Genomic DNA, 13,908 nt, shown 5'->3' on the forward strand with positions numbered 1-13,908 from the left:
ACGAGGAATAAAAAGATCGGATTAGGGTAAGCTCCTTCTCCGTGTGGACGGGGCCGAAGAAGTAACGGGTACTTACGGTTATGGATAGAAATGTAGCGGAGTTAAGAGTACAATATTTGCCTCTCAAATGTACTTGAGTAAAGTCATGAGTACTCCCCAAAAATGATACTCGAGTAAAATACAGATCCCTCAAAATTATACTTTAGTACTGTACTCAAGTAAATGTACTCCGTTACTGTCGGGCTCTGAGGATACATAATAAAAGACACAAATGAGACAATTGTTGAGTTACAATATTCTATAAGCAAGCATTCTTAATGTGCTCATACCACAGCTAATTTGGCGTAAGAAGAATTTGATTATCTCATTTCATTTGAATCTCAGTGCTGTCTAGGAGAATGACAGATTAACAGGTCTAAAATATGGTCACAGAATATGTGCTTTATAAGAACTAATAAACAGCCATTATGCTAGTAATATGCATGCTAATAAGCAACTAGTTAATAGTAAAAATTGTTCCCTAAACTAAAGTGTTACAATCTCATTTGTGAATTTAAGGGTTAAAGTGTTAAAAATTGGTCCAAATATCATTTAAGAGTTACACATCAATCTAATATCTGCAATATGCTTGTAACAAGATTGTTTAAATTTGACCAAATTGACTTCTATAAGGTTTTGAATGTAAATATCATTACCAACATCAAATTAAAAGATCATTTCAGCAACTTGGTCTATGGAAAATGTAATTAAATGTAATTAAAAAAATAAAGGATTAAAAATTTTTTACCAAGTTTTTCCTTTAATTACAAATATAAAGTAATTGATATCAAAACTCTTTGCATTGCAAATAAATACTCTCTTTCGTTTATGGAGTTCCTACACCTTTCAGTACACACCCACCTGTTTCTATTGGTCACTCGTTTTGTGCAATAGTTTGTGAAATAGTCAACTTTGTTTCAACTCACAAGCAAAGATTTGAGGCCCGCAAAAAATAACATCAAAATCTGAGACCAAAATCTATGGGTGCTTAATAAAAAGTGTGGGAACTGCATAAAGGAAAGAGAATATTTATTTGCAATACAAATAAATTTAGATATCAATTACATTATTTTTGTAATTAAAAAGTCATTACAAATTTTTTTCGTAAAGTCAAATAAGTTAACATTACTTACCTTATTTGTAATCATTTATTTTTTAATTCCAAAATAATCAGTTTTGCTCTCAAACACAGTATGTTCGAATAAAAAAAGACACAAAAGTAACTCCATAATTGGGCCAGTTAGTCACAGGTTATGAGGAATAAGTTCAAACGTGTTGTCTTCATAGTAGATGAAATTACATGAAGAGGAATGTTGATGTAAGAGATTATGGAGACAATGGCTAATCTGTTAAATGCATCTATTCCCATAAACTGTCATTGTACAGGGAAGAATAAAGCAATAATCGTGACTTATGAGTAGCATATTTTTTTGACATAGCATAACTTTCTGACTCTTTTCATTTGGCATGAAAAAAAATTGGACATAACGGACATAACACACACAGTTTCTGCCTCATCTCATGTTAATCTTGAGTGCCTATAAAGTAGTATTGCATAGTTCTTATCTCTGAAGAGTCTTTCGTTTTATCAGATTTAAAAAAGAGAGATACAGCTGTACTGCTTCATTCCGAAAACATTCAAGCTCCTGGAGGCGTGACGTGGACAGAGCTAAAGAGTCACGAGTATGTGCAGCTTCTGCATACCAGTCATCTGCAAGCTGTGACATCAACATAAATTAAACAGGAACAAATACTTTTTTAACTTAAATTAACTGGTTAAAAAAAAAAAAAAAAAAAAAAAAACAGATCCAGCCATATATATTTGATCCAGAATTGGATCCCAACAACTTCTGTAACCCGAATGAAGGACACTGATGGGCATGCTCTTGCTCTCGGTCCAGCTGATGTATGGGCACGCTCTTCCTGGAGATGTGCCCATACAAGGAACCCCGCCCTTTATGATGTCATAAAATTGTCATAAAATTTCTTATTGTTTTTGAAAAAAGTCTCTTATATGTTCACCACATCTGCTTTTATTTGATCCAGTAATCCAGTAATATTGCGATATGTTATTACAATTTAAAATATCGGTTTTCTATTTGAATATATTTTCAAATGTTTTGATTGTGTTTGGTGCTGTAGTTTATTTTTTATGTTAATGATTAATTTTTTTAGTGTCATTTGTTCATTCTTAAGTGTTTCTTGTTTTTTAATTTGTTGTTCTAATATGATTTCTTATTATTAATGTTGGGAACCTAATATTTACATTGTAATATTTATATTTTATTAACATAATATAACCATGATCATTTTTTAAGGATTTGTCAGCATTTATTTGAAACTGATATTTTCTTTAACAATGTCTTTACAGTCGATTTCAATCAATTTAATGCATCCATGCACCATAAAAGTATGAATGTCAAAAAAAAAAAAAATTGCAATCTTTCTATTTCATGGCAACTTAAGGCAATAAAAAATAAAAAAAAGAGTTATGTAACACACATCTGTCATCATCCCTGAGGAACAGCAGTTTAACATAACCATTAAAGTTACATGGTTTTATTTGCCTCTTTGTATTGTCTGTTCTTATGTCACAGCATGTCATAGATTAATATCAGTATGTTTTTCATTGTTATATAGTAATCCAAAGCAGAAATGATCTATGTCAATCATTATCATGCAACATTTATAAATAATCAGAGCACAAGAACACACATCCTCGTGTAAACATAATCCAACCCATTAACCTTACACTGGTAGTAAATATCAGGCAATAAAATTTATTTTGGTCAAAAGCATTTTAAATCAATATTTCGGATCATAAATCAAATAATCAATGGTACATATCTGACATTTGATTTTCCGTTCTGATGAATTTGGGAAACTTAGCGGTATTACGTGCGTCACAGGATGCCCAATTTCCACTCCATGCGAGGTGTTACGAGAAAAAAAAAAATCATAAAATAAAAAAAAAAATATATGCATGTTCTTTATCCTCTTCTTTCCTCCACTCATAATTGTCCTATATACCGGCATACTTTCCATTCCAGCGCAAGTTTGATGAAACTGATTTAAAAACGACACAGTGGTGGTATATATGCCTTCCTGTTTATTATGTCCTTATCTTACTTCAGAAAAAAAAAACTGTCATGTCTGAGCAGCCCTCTACCACAAGGGTCAGCTGATATCCTGTGACCTCCCTATAACTTCCTGTCTAGGCCTTGGCCGCAAATGTTTATACTGTTTTGCCTGAAGCTTGAGCTGGTACCTTTTGCAGACTTCTCTCCACTTACACATATTTACATGAAGGTTATGCATCTGTTCTGGTCCACTTAGCCACTAAGTATAAGCATTCTTGAAAAACTCTTTGCAGGGACTGAAACGTGTCTTTGAAATGTCAGTAATGTGAAGGGGACTTATTTATAGTCTTTTTTTTACCCCTACGTGAATTTAAACTGTTAGTTGAGGTTTCTTGCATAATTTACTTTCATATAACTCTTTTCTACCTTTTCCTAACCCTTAGAATTAAACCGAAATCAACCACATGACTAAAGGGTATTTGGACGTCTTAAGTGAGATTCTAGTCCGAAGGGAGTAATATGTTCAGTTAGAACATATTTTACAGGAAGTGGAAAAGGAACTTTATATACCAGTCACTGCACATCATTCCAGTACTAAAAGAAGTATACAGTTGTTTGTGGGCATCCACCTTTGCCCCATGACACTTTGTGCAAAGTATGGGAATAACTTGACTGCCAATAAACTTGTTTACAGGTTCTCTTTAAAAGTCCTTGCACACTGAGTGCGAAATTTCCGTATGTGTTTTTCGTATTTGTTATCCTAAAAATTAGTTAGAACCCTTGCACTTTGAGAGCAATGCGTATTAATTAATTCATTGCAAAAGAATTTGCAAAACAATACAATGGAGTCTTCAAGCAGTGAGGGTGAATTTGTTGTCTTCTCTCTTCTTAAAAAGAGAAAAAGAAGGAAATTTTGTGTCCATCCAATCTTGAGATAGCTTAGAGAAGTATCAAGGTATCAATTATCAAGAAGTCTACTTCAGGATCTCAGTGACTCAGTTCGATGCTTTGTTAGCGATACTAGAGCCACATTAAAAAGAAGACCGCCAATTTGCGTGAACTCAGTGTGCAAGGACCTAGACAGTGCTTTGTGCTGTGAGACAAAGAGGATGAACTTGTCAGTCGGCATTTTGGATTTTACCATTTTGGGGGTGTAAAAAACACCTCTCAGAATGCTTGCAACGGATGTGAAAAATTTGGAAAATCAAACCTGATACAATTTTTTATGATGGACGAATTTTTCAAAGACTGTGTGTAAATGTGATTGACACAACGTGAGGTCATATAACTTTTTTAATGTGCAAAATTTTTGACTCATTGTGAAAAGTCCTTGATAATGCAAAAATCATTTGCAAAAAAAAAAAAAAAAAAAAAAAAAAAAGGTTGAACTGAGGCGACATTTCCCTCAACCATTTAACACCAAAATCGAAATTAAAAGTTCAAATTAATTACTGTCAGCAGACCATCAACAACCCCAAAAGCTCAAATAAGTCAGTCTTTCAGCAGCAGTATTATGAACATGTCAAATATTACTGTAAAGTAATATGTATGGCCGGTTTGACACTGCAACCGTGAGTGGTGCAATGAACAGTGTGTATTTTTTATTTTTTTTCAGCGTGCATGTTAACAAATAAGTGCATTCAAACTGGGAGTAGCAAATGAGCATTAAGCAGGAGCATTGTGTGAGCCGCACCAAAGAGATGGTTTCACCGCCAAGTCTTTTTTTGTTGCACTATATATATATATATATATATATATATATATATATATATATATATATATCTATACAGTACAGGTCAAAAGTTTGGAAACATTACTGTTTTTAATGTTTTTGAAAGAAATCTCTTCTGCTCATCAAGCCTGCATTTATTTGATCAAACATACAGAAAAAACAGTAATATTGTGAAATATTATTACAACTTAAAATAATAGTTATGTTTTTTTTTTTTTTTTTAAAAAAATTATTTATTCCTGTGATGCAAAGCTGAATTTTCAGCATCATTACTCCAGCCTTCAGTGTCACATGTAACATCCAGTCTATCACATGATCATTTAGAAATCATTCTAATATTCTGATTTATTATGAGTGTTGGAAACAGTTCTGCTGTCTAATATATTTGATGAATAAAAGGTTAAAAAGAACGTCTCGGTTACGTATGGTAACCCTCGTTCCCTGAAGGAGGGAACGGAGACGTTTTGGATGGGGATCTCGCCCGAGAGCCCAATCACCTTCGAGTGGTACAAAACGAGCCAATGGTACACAAAGTACCTTGGTCTGCGGGATTTGCATCGCGAGCTCCGCCCCGCAAAGCAGGTATATAAGGAGCAACGCGAGCAACTCGCATTCAAGTCTTCGCTGAGGAGCCGAGCCAGTGACCCGGCCATTCAGCGGAACAGCGATGTGGCAAGGGGACGTAACGTCTCCGTTCCCTCCTTCAGGGAACGAGGGTTACATACGTAACCAAGACGTTCCCTTTCAGTCGGTCACGTTCGATGTTACGAATTGGGTCCCTTACAAAACGCCACATGGCTGTCTTCCAGCGACCCTTGTGAGTGATAGCACCCTGTCGTGAGGCCAGCACGAGTGAGGGCCTATAGCTCACACAGAATACACTGGGTAGCATATTCCAGCTGGATGTATGCTAGCAGGCCGCCTGCCCATGGGAGGACTTACCGAAGGCAGGTATCTACCAAGGCGGTGATACATAAGAACTCTGAGGTACCCAGCCCGCAGGGTGGAAGTTTCAACGACAGAGCTGGCAAGGGGCTTGCCAAGGGAAAGACACATGCTGCAGAGAGACTTACTGTGGAGATACACACATGGGATTACCCAGAAGAGGGGAATCACAACACATGGAGGCACCTAGTCCCACACAGGGCTGACCAAAGGGCACGTACGCAAGTGTTGGACATCAACAGTGCTGGAGGAACCCAGGGTTCCGACTGAGGAACTCACCTGAGGGGAATAGCGCACGCATCCAGTCCGTGGAGTGGAATGGCGCAGCAAGCGGATTGACACCGGGCAGGTCCTTACTGGCCCGAAGGGGCGAGTACCCGGGAGGACACAGGCTCTACACGGAGATTATAAAATCTCGCGAATGTGTTAGGTGTCGCCCAGCCCGCAGCTCTACAGATGTCTGCTAGCGAGGCGCCATGCGCCAGCGCCCAGGAGGAAGCTACGCTCCTAGTTGAGTGAGCTCTCACCCCTAGGGGGCATGGCAGGTCTTGAGCCTGATAAGCCAGGACAATGGCATCCACTATCCATTGGGATAACCTCTGCTTGGAGACAGCTTTTCCCTTCTGCTGGCCTCCGTAACAGACAAAGAGCTGGTCTGAGGTCCTAAGGCACCGAGTTCTGTCCACATAGGTGCGAAGCACACGTACTGGACAGAGTAGTGCCAAGGCTGGGTCTGCCTCCTCCAGGGGAACCGGTTGCAAGTTCACCACCTGATCCCTAAAAGGAGTGGTGGGAACTTTGGGCACGTACCCAGGCCGGGGTCTCAGGATAACGTGAGAGTTAGCCGGCCCGAATTCCAGGCACGCTTCGTCAACTCAAAATGCCTGCAGGTCCCCGACCCTCTTCACCGAAGCCAAAGCCGTCAGGAGTGCAGTTTTCAAAGATAAAAACTTTAGCTCTACTGAGAGCAAGGGTTCGAAGGGAGCTCTCTGCAGTGCTGATAGAACCACTGCGAGGTCCCAAGAGGGGACTTGCTGAGGGCGAGGCGGGTTAAGCCTCCTTGCTCCTCTCAGGAACCTGATGATCAGATCGTGCCTCCCAAGAGACTTACCTTCAACAGGGTCATGGTGAGCCGAAATGGCGGCCACATAGACTTTGAGGGTGGAAGGAGTCAGCCTTCGTTCCAACCGCTCCTGAAGATAGGAAAGCACTGACCCAATCGGACATTTCCAGGGGTCCTCACGCCGTGAAGAACACCAAGTGACGAAGAGGTTCCACTTCAAAGCATAGGCGTGTCTGGTGGACATGGCTCTAGCTGAAGTGATGGTAGCTACCACCTGTGGTGGCAAGGTACCTAAACCTTGCGTGACCCGTCCAGAACCCACACATGTAGGTTCCACAGATCGGGACGTGGGTGCCAGAGGGTGCCCCGTCTCTGAGAAAGAAGGTCCTTCCTCAGAGGAATTGGCCAGGGAGGGGCTGTCGCGAGGAGTACAAGTTCGGGGAACCAGGTCGGGGGGGCCGGCCGGGCCAAAAAGGCGCAACCATGAGGACCTGCTCCTCGTCCTCCCTGATCTTGCACAACGTCTGTGCAAGAAGGCTCACTGGGGGAAACGCATACTTGAGCAGGCCCAGTGGCCAGCTGTGTGCCAGGGTGTCCGTGCCGAGGGTGCCCTCGGTCAGGGAGTAAAACAACTGGCAGTGGGAATTTTCTGGAGAGGCAAACAGGTCTACCTGAGCGTCTCCGAAGTGTTCCCAAATCAGCTGAACCGACTGGGGGGTGGAGTCTCCATTCCCCGGGGCGAGACTGCTGCCGTGAGAGCTCGTCGGCTGCACGATTGAGCCTGCCCGGGATGTGAATGGGACGAAGCGACCTCAGATGCTTGTGACTCCACAAGAGGAGATGGCGAGCGAGTTGCGACATGCGGCGGGAGCGTAGACCACCCTGACGGTTGATGTACGCTGCGGTCGCAGTGTTGTCCGTATGGACCAGAACGTGCTTGTCCTTCAGCAGGGCCCTGAAGCGGTGCAGAGCAAGACGTACTGCTAGCAACTCGAGGCAATTGACATGCCACTGAAGTTGGGGTCCTGTCCAGGAGCCCGATGCAGCATGCCCGTTGCACATGGCACCCCAGCCCGTGGCAGAGGCATCTGTTGACACAACAACATGTCTGGACACCGGTTGTAGGGGCACGCCGGCCCATAGAAACAAGGGGTCCAACCACGGGGTGAAGTTTCGGCGGCAGGCCGGAGTGATGGTCACTCGGAGCGTGCCCCGTTGTCATGCCCATCTCGGGACTCGGTCGTGAAGCCAGTGCTGAAGCGGTCTCATATGGAGTAACCCGAGCGGTATGACTGCCGCCGCGGACGCCATATGCCCCAGGAGCCTCTGAAACAGTTTCAGTGGAACCGCTCTCTTGCCCTCGAATTGTCTCAGGCAATTCAGCAGTGACTGCGTGCGCTCGTCTGTAAGCTGCGCGAACATGGCGACCGAGTCTATTTCCATACCGTTAAAGTGTGTCTTCTGTCTTGTACTTGAATAGGTTCAAGTAGTTGTTGATTTGATGAGTCAGTCGGGCAAGGTGTCTGAGCACCAGATCACTCAACCCCAACAACCGTTCTCGAGAGTGAGCTAGGATCAGCCAGTCGTCGAGGTAGTTTGAGGATACGGACACCTTGTTCCCTGAGAGGAGCCAGGGCTCCCTCCGCTACCTTCGTAAAGACGCGGGGAGACAGGGCCAACCCGAATGGGAGAACCTTGTACTGATATGCCTGCCCCTCGAAAGCAAACCGAAGAAACGGTCTGTGTCGAGGAAGAATGGAGACATGAAAGTACGCGTCCTTCAGGTCAATCGCTGCAAACCAATCCATCGGACGAATGCATTCGAAAATGCGTTGGGCGTTAGCATCTTGAACGGGAGTCTGTGCAGAGCTCGGTTCAAAACACGCAAGTCCAGGATTGGCCGTAACCCACCTGTCTTCTTGGGTACTATGAAGTAAGTGCTGTAAAAGCCGGACTTCATGTCGGCTGGAGGGACCGGCTCTATCGCGCCCTTTGCCAGCAGGGTCGCGACCTCCGCGCGCATGACATGGGCATCCTTGCCCCCCATCGTCGCGCGCGGACACCCCGAAACCTGGGGGGACGGCGGGCGAACTGAATCGCGTAGCCGAGCCTGAGCGTCCGGATGAGCCAGCGGGAAGGCCTGGGGAGCTCTAGCCAGGCTCCCAGAAACCGAACCAGCGGGGTCAAGGGGACTACAGGCGTACCCACGGTGGGGCAGCGTGGTGGAGCAGACAGCCCCAGCATGGGAGGCATAGCGTCCCTTAGCGGGGGCGGAGTGCGGGCACTCGTCTGACTCCAAGCAGCAAAGAGGGCATGAGAAGGCGAAGCGTTCTCGAGCTGGCTTTGCATGGAAACTGGGAAGGGGAGAGGAGAACGAGAGCGGCGAGGAAGCACGTCGCCAACTGTCGTTCGTGGCCTCTTGGGACCCGGAGGTAGAGGAAACAGCTCTTTTAGTGAAGGTTTGGGTACCACCGGCCGCAGGGTGAAAATGAAAATGAAAATGAGAACAAAGGATTCTCCCCGGCCCTCCTCCGGGGGAAGGAGTGGTCCTGCTACCATCTCCTGACGAGCTGACATCTCCAACTCCGGGTCGCCCGTCTCAGGAACGCCGCTTGGCCTGGCGTTTGGCAGGCTTAGGGGCAGAGACGGGTTGCGCCGCCCTTCTGCGGCCATCTCCTCGCTGCGGCCGGGGTGAAGGCTGCTGCTGTGGCGCCCTCGGCGACGAGCAGGCTGCGGCGGCTGCGCCGGCGGCGGGGTGAAAGCAGCAGTGGGCCGCCGGGGCAGGATGTGTCTGATGGCCTCAGACTGCTTCTGGGCGGCAGAGAACTGCTGGGCAAAGCTCTCTACCGAGTCGCCGAAGAGGCCATCCTGGGAGACCGGGGAGTTGAGGAGCTGAGCCCGATCAGACTCCCTCATATCTGCCAGGTTCAGCCATAGGTGGCGCTCCTGGACCACCAAAGTGGACATCACCTGACCCAAGGAGCGCGCAGTGACCTTCGTCGCCCGGAGAACGCGCCTCCTGCAAAACCCCTGGGTCAGCACTGCCCTCGTGCAGCTGCCGGAGCAGCTTGGCCTGATAGACCTGAAGTGAGGCCATGGCATGCAAGGCAGAGGCGGCCTGGCCCGCAGCTCTGTAAGCCTTGGCCACAAGAGTGGATGAGAACTTACAGGCCTTGGAGGGCAGCTTGGGACCACCACGCCAAGCGGAGGCGCTCTGTGGATACAGTTGCATCGCAACAGAACGCTCCACCGGGGGAATCCCAGCATACCCCTTGGCCGCCCCGCCATCGAGGGCAGTGAAGGCGGAGGAAGTACCAGAACGGTTTTCGGGCAGTTAAAGGTGCCTTCCATGAACTGGTTACTTCCTGGTGCACTTCCGGGAAGAAAGGAACCAGAGGGGGGTGCTGGCGATCCGCATGAGCAGCCCCCAGGAACCAATCATCCAGCCTCGAGCGCTCGGGACAGGGCGGAGGATTCCACTCAAGCCCGATGCTCTCCGCTGCCCGGGAAAGCACGGCCGTCAGCTCGGGATCGGACTCGGACAACGCTGGCACTCCCGAGGGAGGCAACGCAGCCGAACCCTCATCTCCCGAGTACTCAAGCCCGCCTTGTGATGCGCCGATCGACATACGGTCCTCTTCGCGAGCCCCGAATGAGATGTCAGGAGCCTGAGAGGGTCCAGCAAACTCATCCGGAAACTCAACCGGCTGCGGCGTATGTGAGGGGGTTGTGGTCCGAGGAGGTTGGCTCGTCGGGGAAGCCCACACAGTAACCCTCAGATCACCCTGGCCACCAGCCGAAGTAGCCCTCTTACGAGAAGAAGAGCTAGAACGGGGTGTGGCAGAGGGGACTCTATACCTTTTAAGGTAATCGAGTCTCGATCTCAACGCCGAGATGGTCATGTCCCCACAATGAGAACATGAGCCATCCACGAACGCAGTCTCAGCGTGCTGAAAGCCCAGACATGTGACACAGCGATCGTGACCGTCACGAGGAGCGATGTATCGACCGCACCCAGAAACGCACGGGCGAAATGACATCTTTAAAAAGACGCAAATCGGCCCGTATCTCTTTTTGTGAAAGAAATCTTGCTCTTTCAGAGGTGTTGAAGCACTCAGGGGAACGCGGGAGCTGTCGCAGGAAACCCAGACGAACCGCTGAATCGCGCCGTCACACCAACACCAGCTCTTGCTTGTAACACTCCGGTGATTGCAGCAGGCAATGTGCTCGGCTCCGAAGCGAAAGCTTGAATGCGAGTTGCTCGCGTTGCTCCTTATATACCCGCTTTGCGGGGCAGAGCTTGCGATGCAAATCCCGCAGACCAAGGTACTTTGTGTACCATTGGCTCGTTTTGTACCACTCGAAGGTGATTGGGCTCTTGGGCGAGATCCCCATTCGTAACGTCGAACGTGACCGACTGAAAGGGAACTGCATTTATTCAAAATATATAAAAAATTCTAATAATATATATTCTAATAATATATTTTCTTTACTATCACTTTTTATCGATTTAACACATCCTTGCTGAATAAAAGTATTGATTTTATTTAAAATAAAAGAAAGAGAAAAAAAATACTGACCCCAAATTACTGACCAGTAGTGTATATTGTTATTACAAAATATTTATATTTTAAAAACATAGCATCTTTTTTTTTTTTTTTTTTTTTTTTTTTTACTTTTTATTCATCAAAGTATCCTAAAAAAAGTATCACATGTTCTGAAAAAAATATTAAGCAGCAGAACTGTTTCCAACTTTGATAATCAATCATCATATTAGAATGATTTCTAAAGGATCATGTGATAATGATCCTAAAAATTCAGCTTTGCATCACAGAAATAAATGATAATTTAAAGTATAATAAATTTAAAAAACAATTATTTTAAATTGTAATAATATATCACAATATTACATTTTTTTCTGTATTTTTGTTCGAATAAATGCAGGCTTGATGAGCAGAAGAAACTTCTTTCAAAACCATTAAAAATAGTAATGTTTCCAAACTTTTGGTCTGTACTGTATATATATATATATATATATATATATATATATATATATATATATATATATATATATATAGCACATTCAAAGTATGACTCTAAATGACATAATCAGAGTTTTTGTTGTTTGCCATTTACAGGACAGGTTCCAGACATTCGGAGGCCCTAGGCGGTTGGGTGTGTTAACAATACTCGCACTCTTTTAAACGGTGATCGAAAGTTTATATTTAGAAAATGTTGCAATCATTTCAAAACAGGTAACAACAGCTCACACACCTGCATATATCTGTACTTCTTTGTGTACGTATTTAGCCTTTTGCTTCGCAGCACCTGAAGGATGTGTTCGTTACGGCAAACATCCAGAAGGTGGGATCTGCTTTGAAGTGGCATCATTAATTGTTATAACTGCAGGTAAATGACGATTCTAATATAAACAGTGAACAATGAGGCTAGTATTTTGCTGCCTGTCTTGACTGGTGGACTAGCGAATAGGGCATGTTATGGTTATTCGACAGAGTCAGCAAAGTCAATTGTGAGAAAAAAAACGAGGTAAAGTCTTCTGAGGGTTCCAAAGAAACAAATAATGCATTACTTTTCCCATTTTAAATCTAAACTAAAGCATTCAAGTAGGAAAAATATACAATCAAATGTAAAAATCCCTTTTAGTGTGTTCATTACAAATAAATTGTATTATTAAAACTACAGAAGCAGTTCAATCAAGAACAGCAAGTGATTCCCTCTTTTCTTTTATTGTTTAATTAACACAAGACAGAAGGTCTATATTAAGACCTACTGTACTGCACAGATCTAATATAATGTTACACATCAGATGTTTTCCCCAACAGTGTCCCTAACATTCAGTTAAGACGTGACAGATTATGTTTGCTTGAACGCTTCAATACTGTAATTCTCTGTATATCTGTGTTTTTATTGGGATTGCATGCTGGCAGAACACAGTGTAATAATAGAGCATGACTAAACATGGACAGCTCATTCAGTCAAACTGACAGATAATGATTATCTGTAGTGCAGAATTATTATTTGAAATAATCTGTGTCATTTTGAGTTCCCTAAAAGTTCCAGAAGTGCCACCTATAATTTAAAACACAGCAGAGTTCAGAAAAAGGTGGATATAGTGCGAGAGACGACAAATATTGTGAGAACAGTTAAAAGCAACTAATTCTATGCTGATTTTAAAATTCATTAGCATGTGACATCACTACCTCCTCAGTACTTTGCCGTTTAACCTGTCAGCCCCCAGTGTCTTTCAGGGTTTGACTTGGGGAAAAAGAAAATAATAAAATGAAGATGAGAAGAAATGCTATGATGCTGTGTAGGAGTCCAGAGTTTGTCTAATGCTATCCAAGTGCATTGGAGAATGCATGGAGAACTGAGTCTGTCAACATGAAGATGAAGATGTAGACAGATATATCAACAATAATAATTTTATTAACATACAATTAATAAAAACAATCAACAAATACAATACCAGTAACATACAAAACAATTAATAAAAAGATAAAATAAAAATCAAGAGGTAAAGAATGGAGGTGGCCTGCAGAGACCCTCAAATTTCTACCCCACATTCAATACCCATGACACACACAGTTGTGAAAACAAGGCAATATGTTAAGCACAGCACTCCAAGTGAACACACCAGTACAAGGTACCATGGCCAACCCCTCCCACTTTAGAGAAGCACATAACATCCCAATCCTGTGCCAGTGCTTCGAACTCAAATAAAACACATAAAAATAACAAAATTGACCAAGCTGAGTTCCAGACAAAACTGTTAAAACTATAACAAAATGAAACAGAGCAATAGTGCAGTCACCTTGCTTGATTTTTGTTAGGCTTCAGTTAAAACCACTGGAATCCCCTGGACATGCAATCAAGCCTGTCGGACAATAAACAGAAAAGGTTATTCAAAATCTTGTTAAAAAACAAGCAATAAACTTTTCATACATACCAAGTTAACTACATAATGCTGCAATACACATGGTCGCTCACCACGCAAGATTACAGCCACTTGCATGCCCATGACTAAAAAA

Source organism: Cyprinus carpio, chromosome B20, assembly GCF_018340385.1.
Source record: "Cyprinus carpio isolate SPL01 chromosome B20, ASM1834038v1, whole genome shotgun sequence".
Classification (NCBI taxonomy): Eukaryota; Metazoa; Chordata; class Actinopteri; order Cypriniformes; family Cyprinidae; genus Cyprinus; species Cyprinus carpio.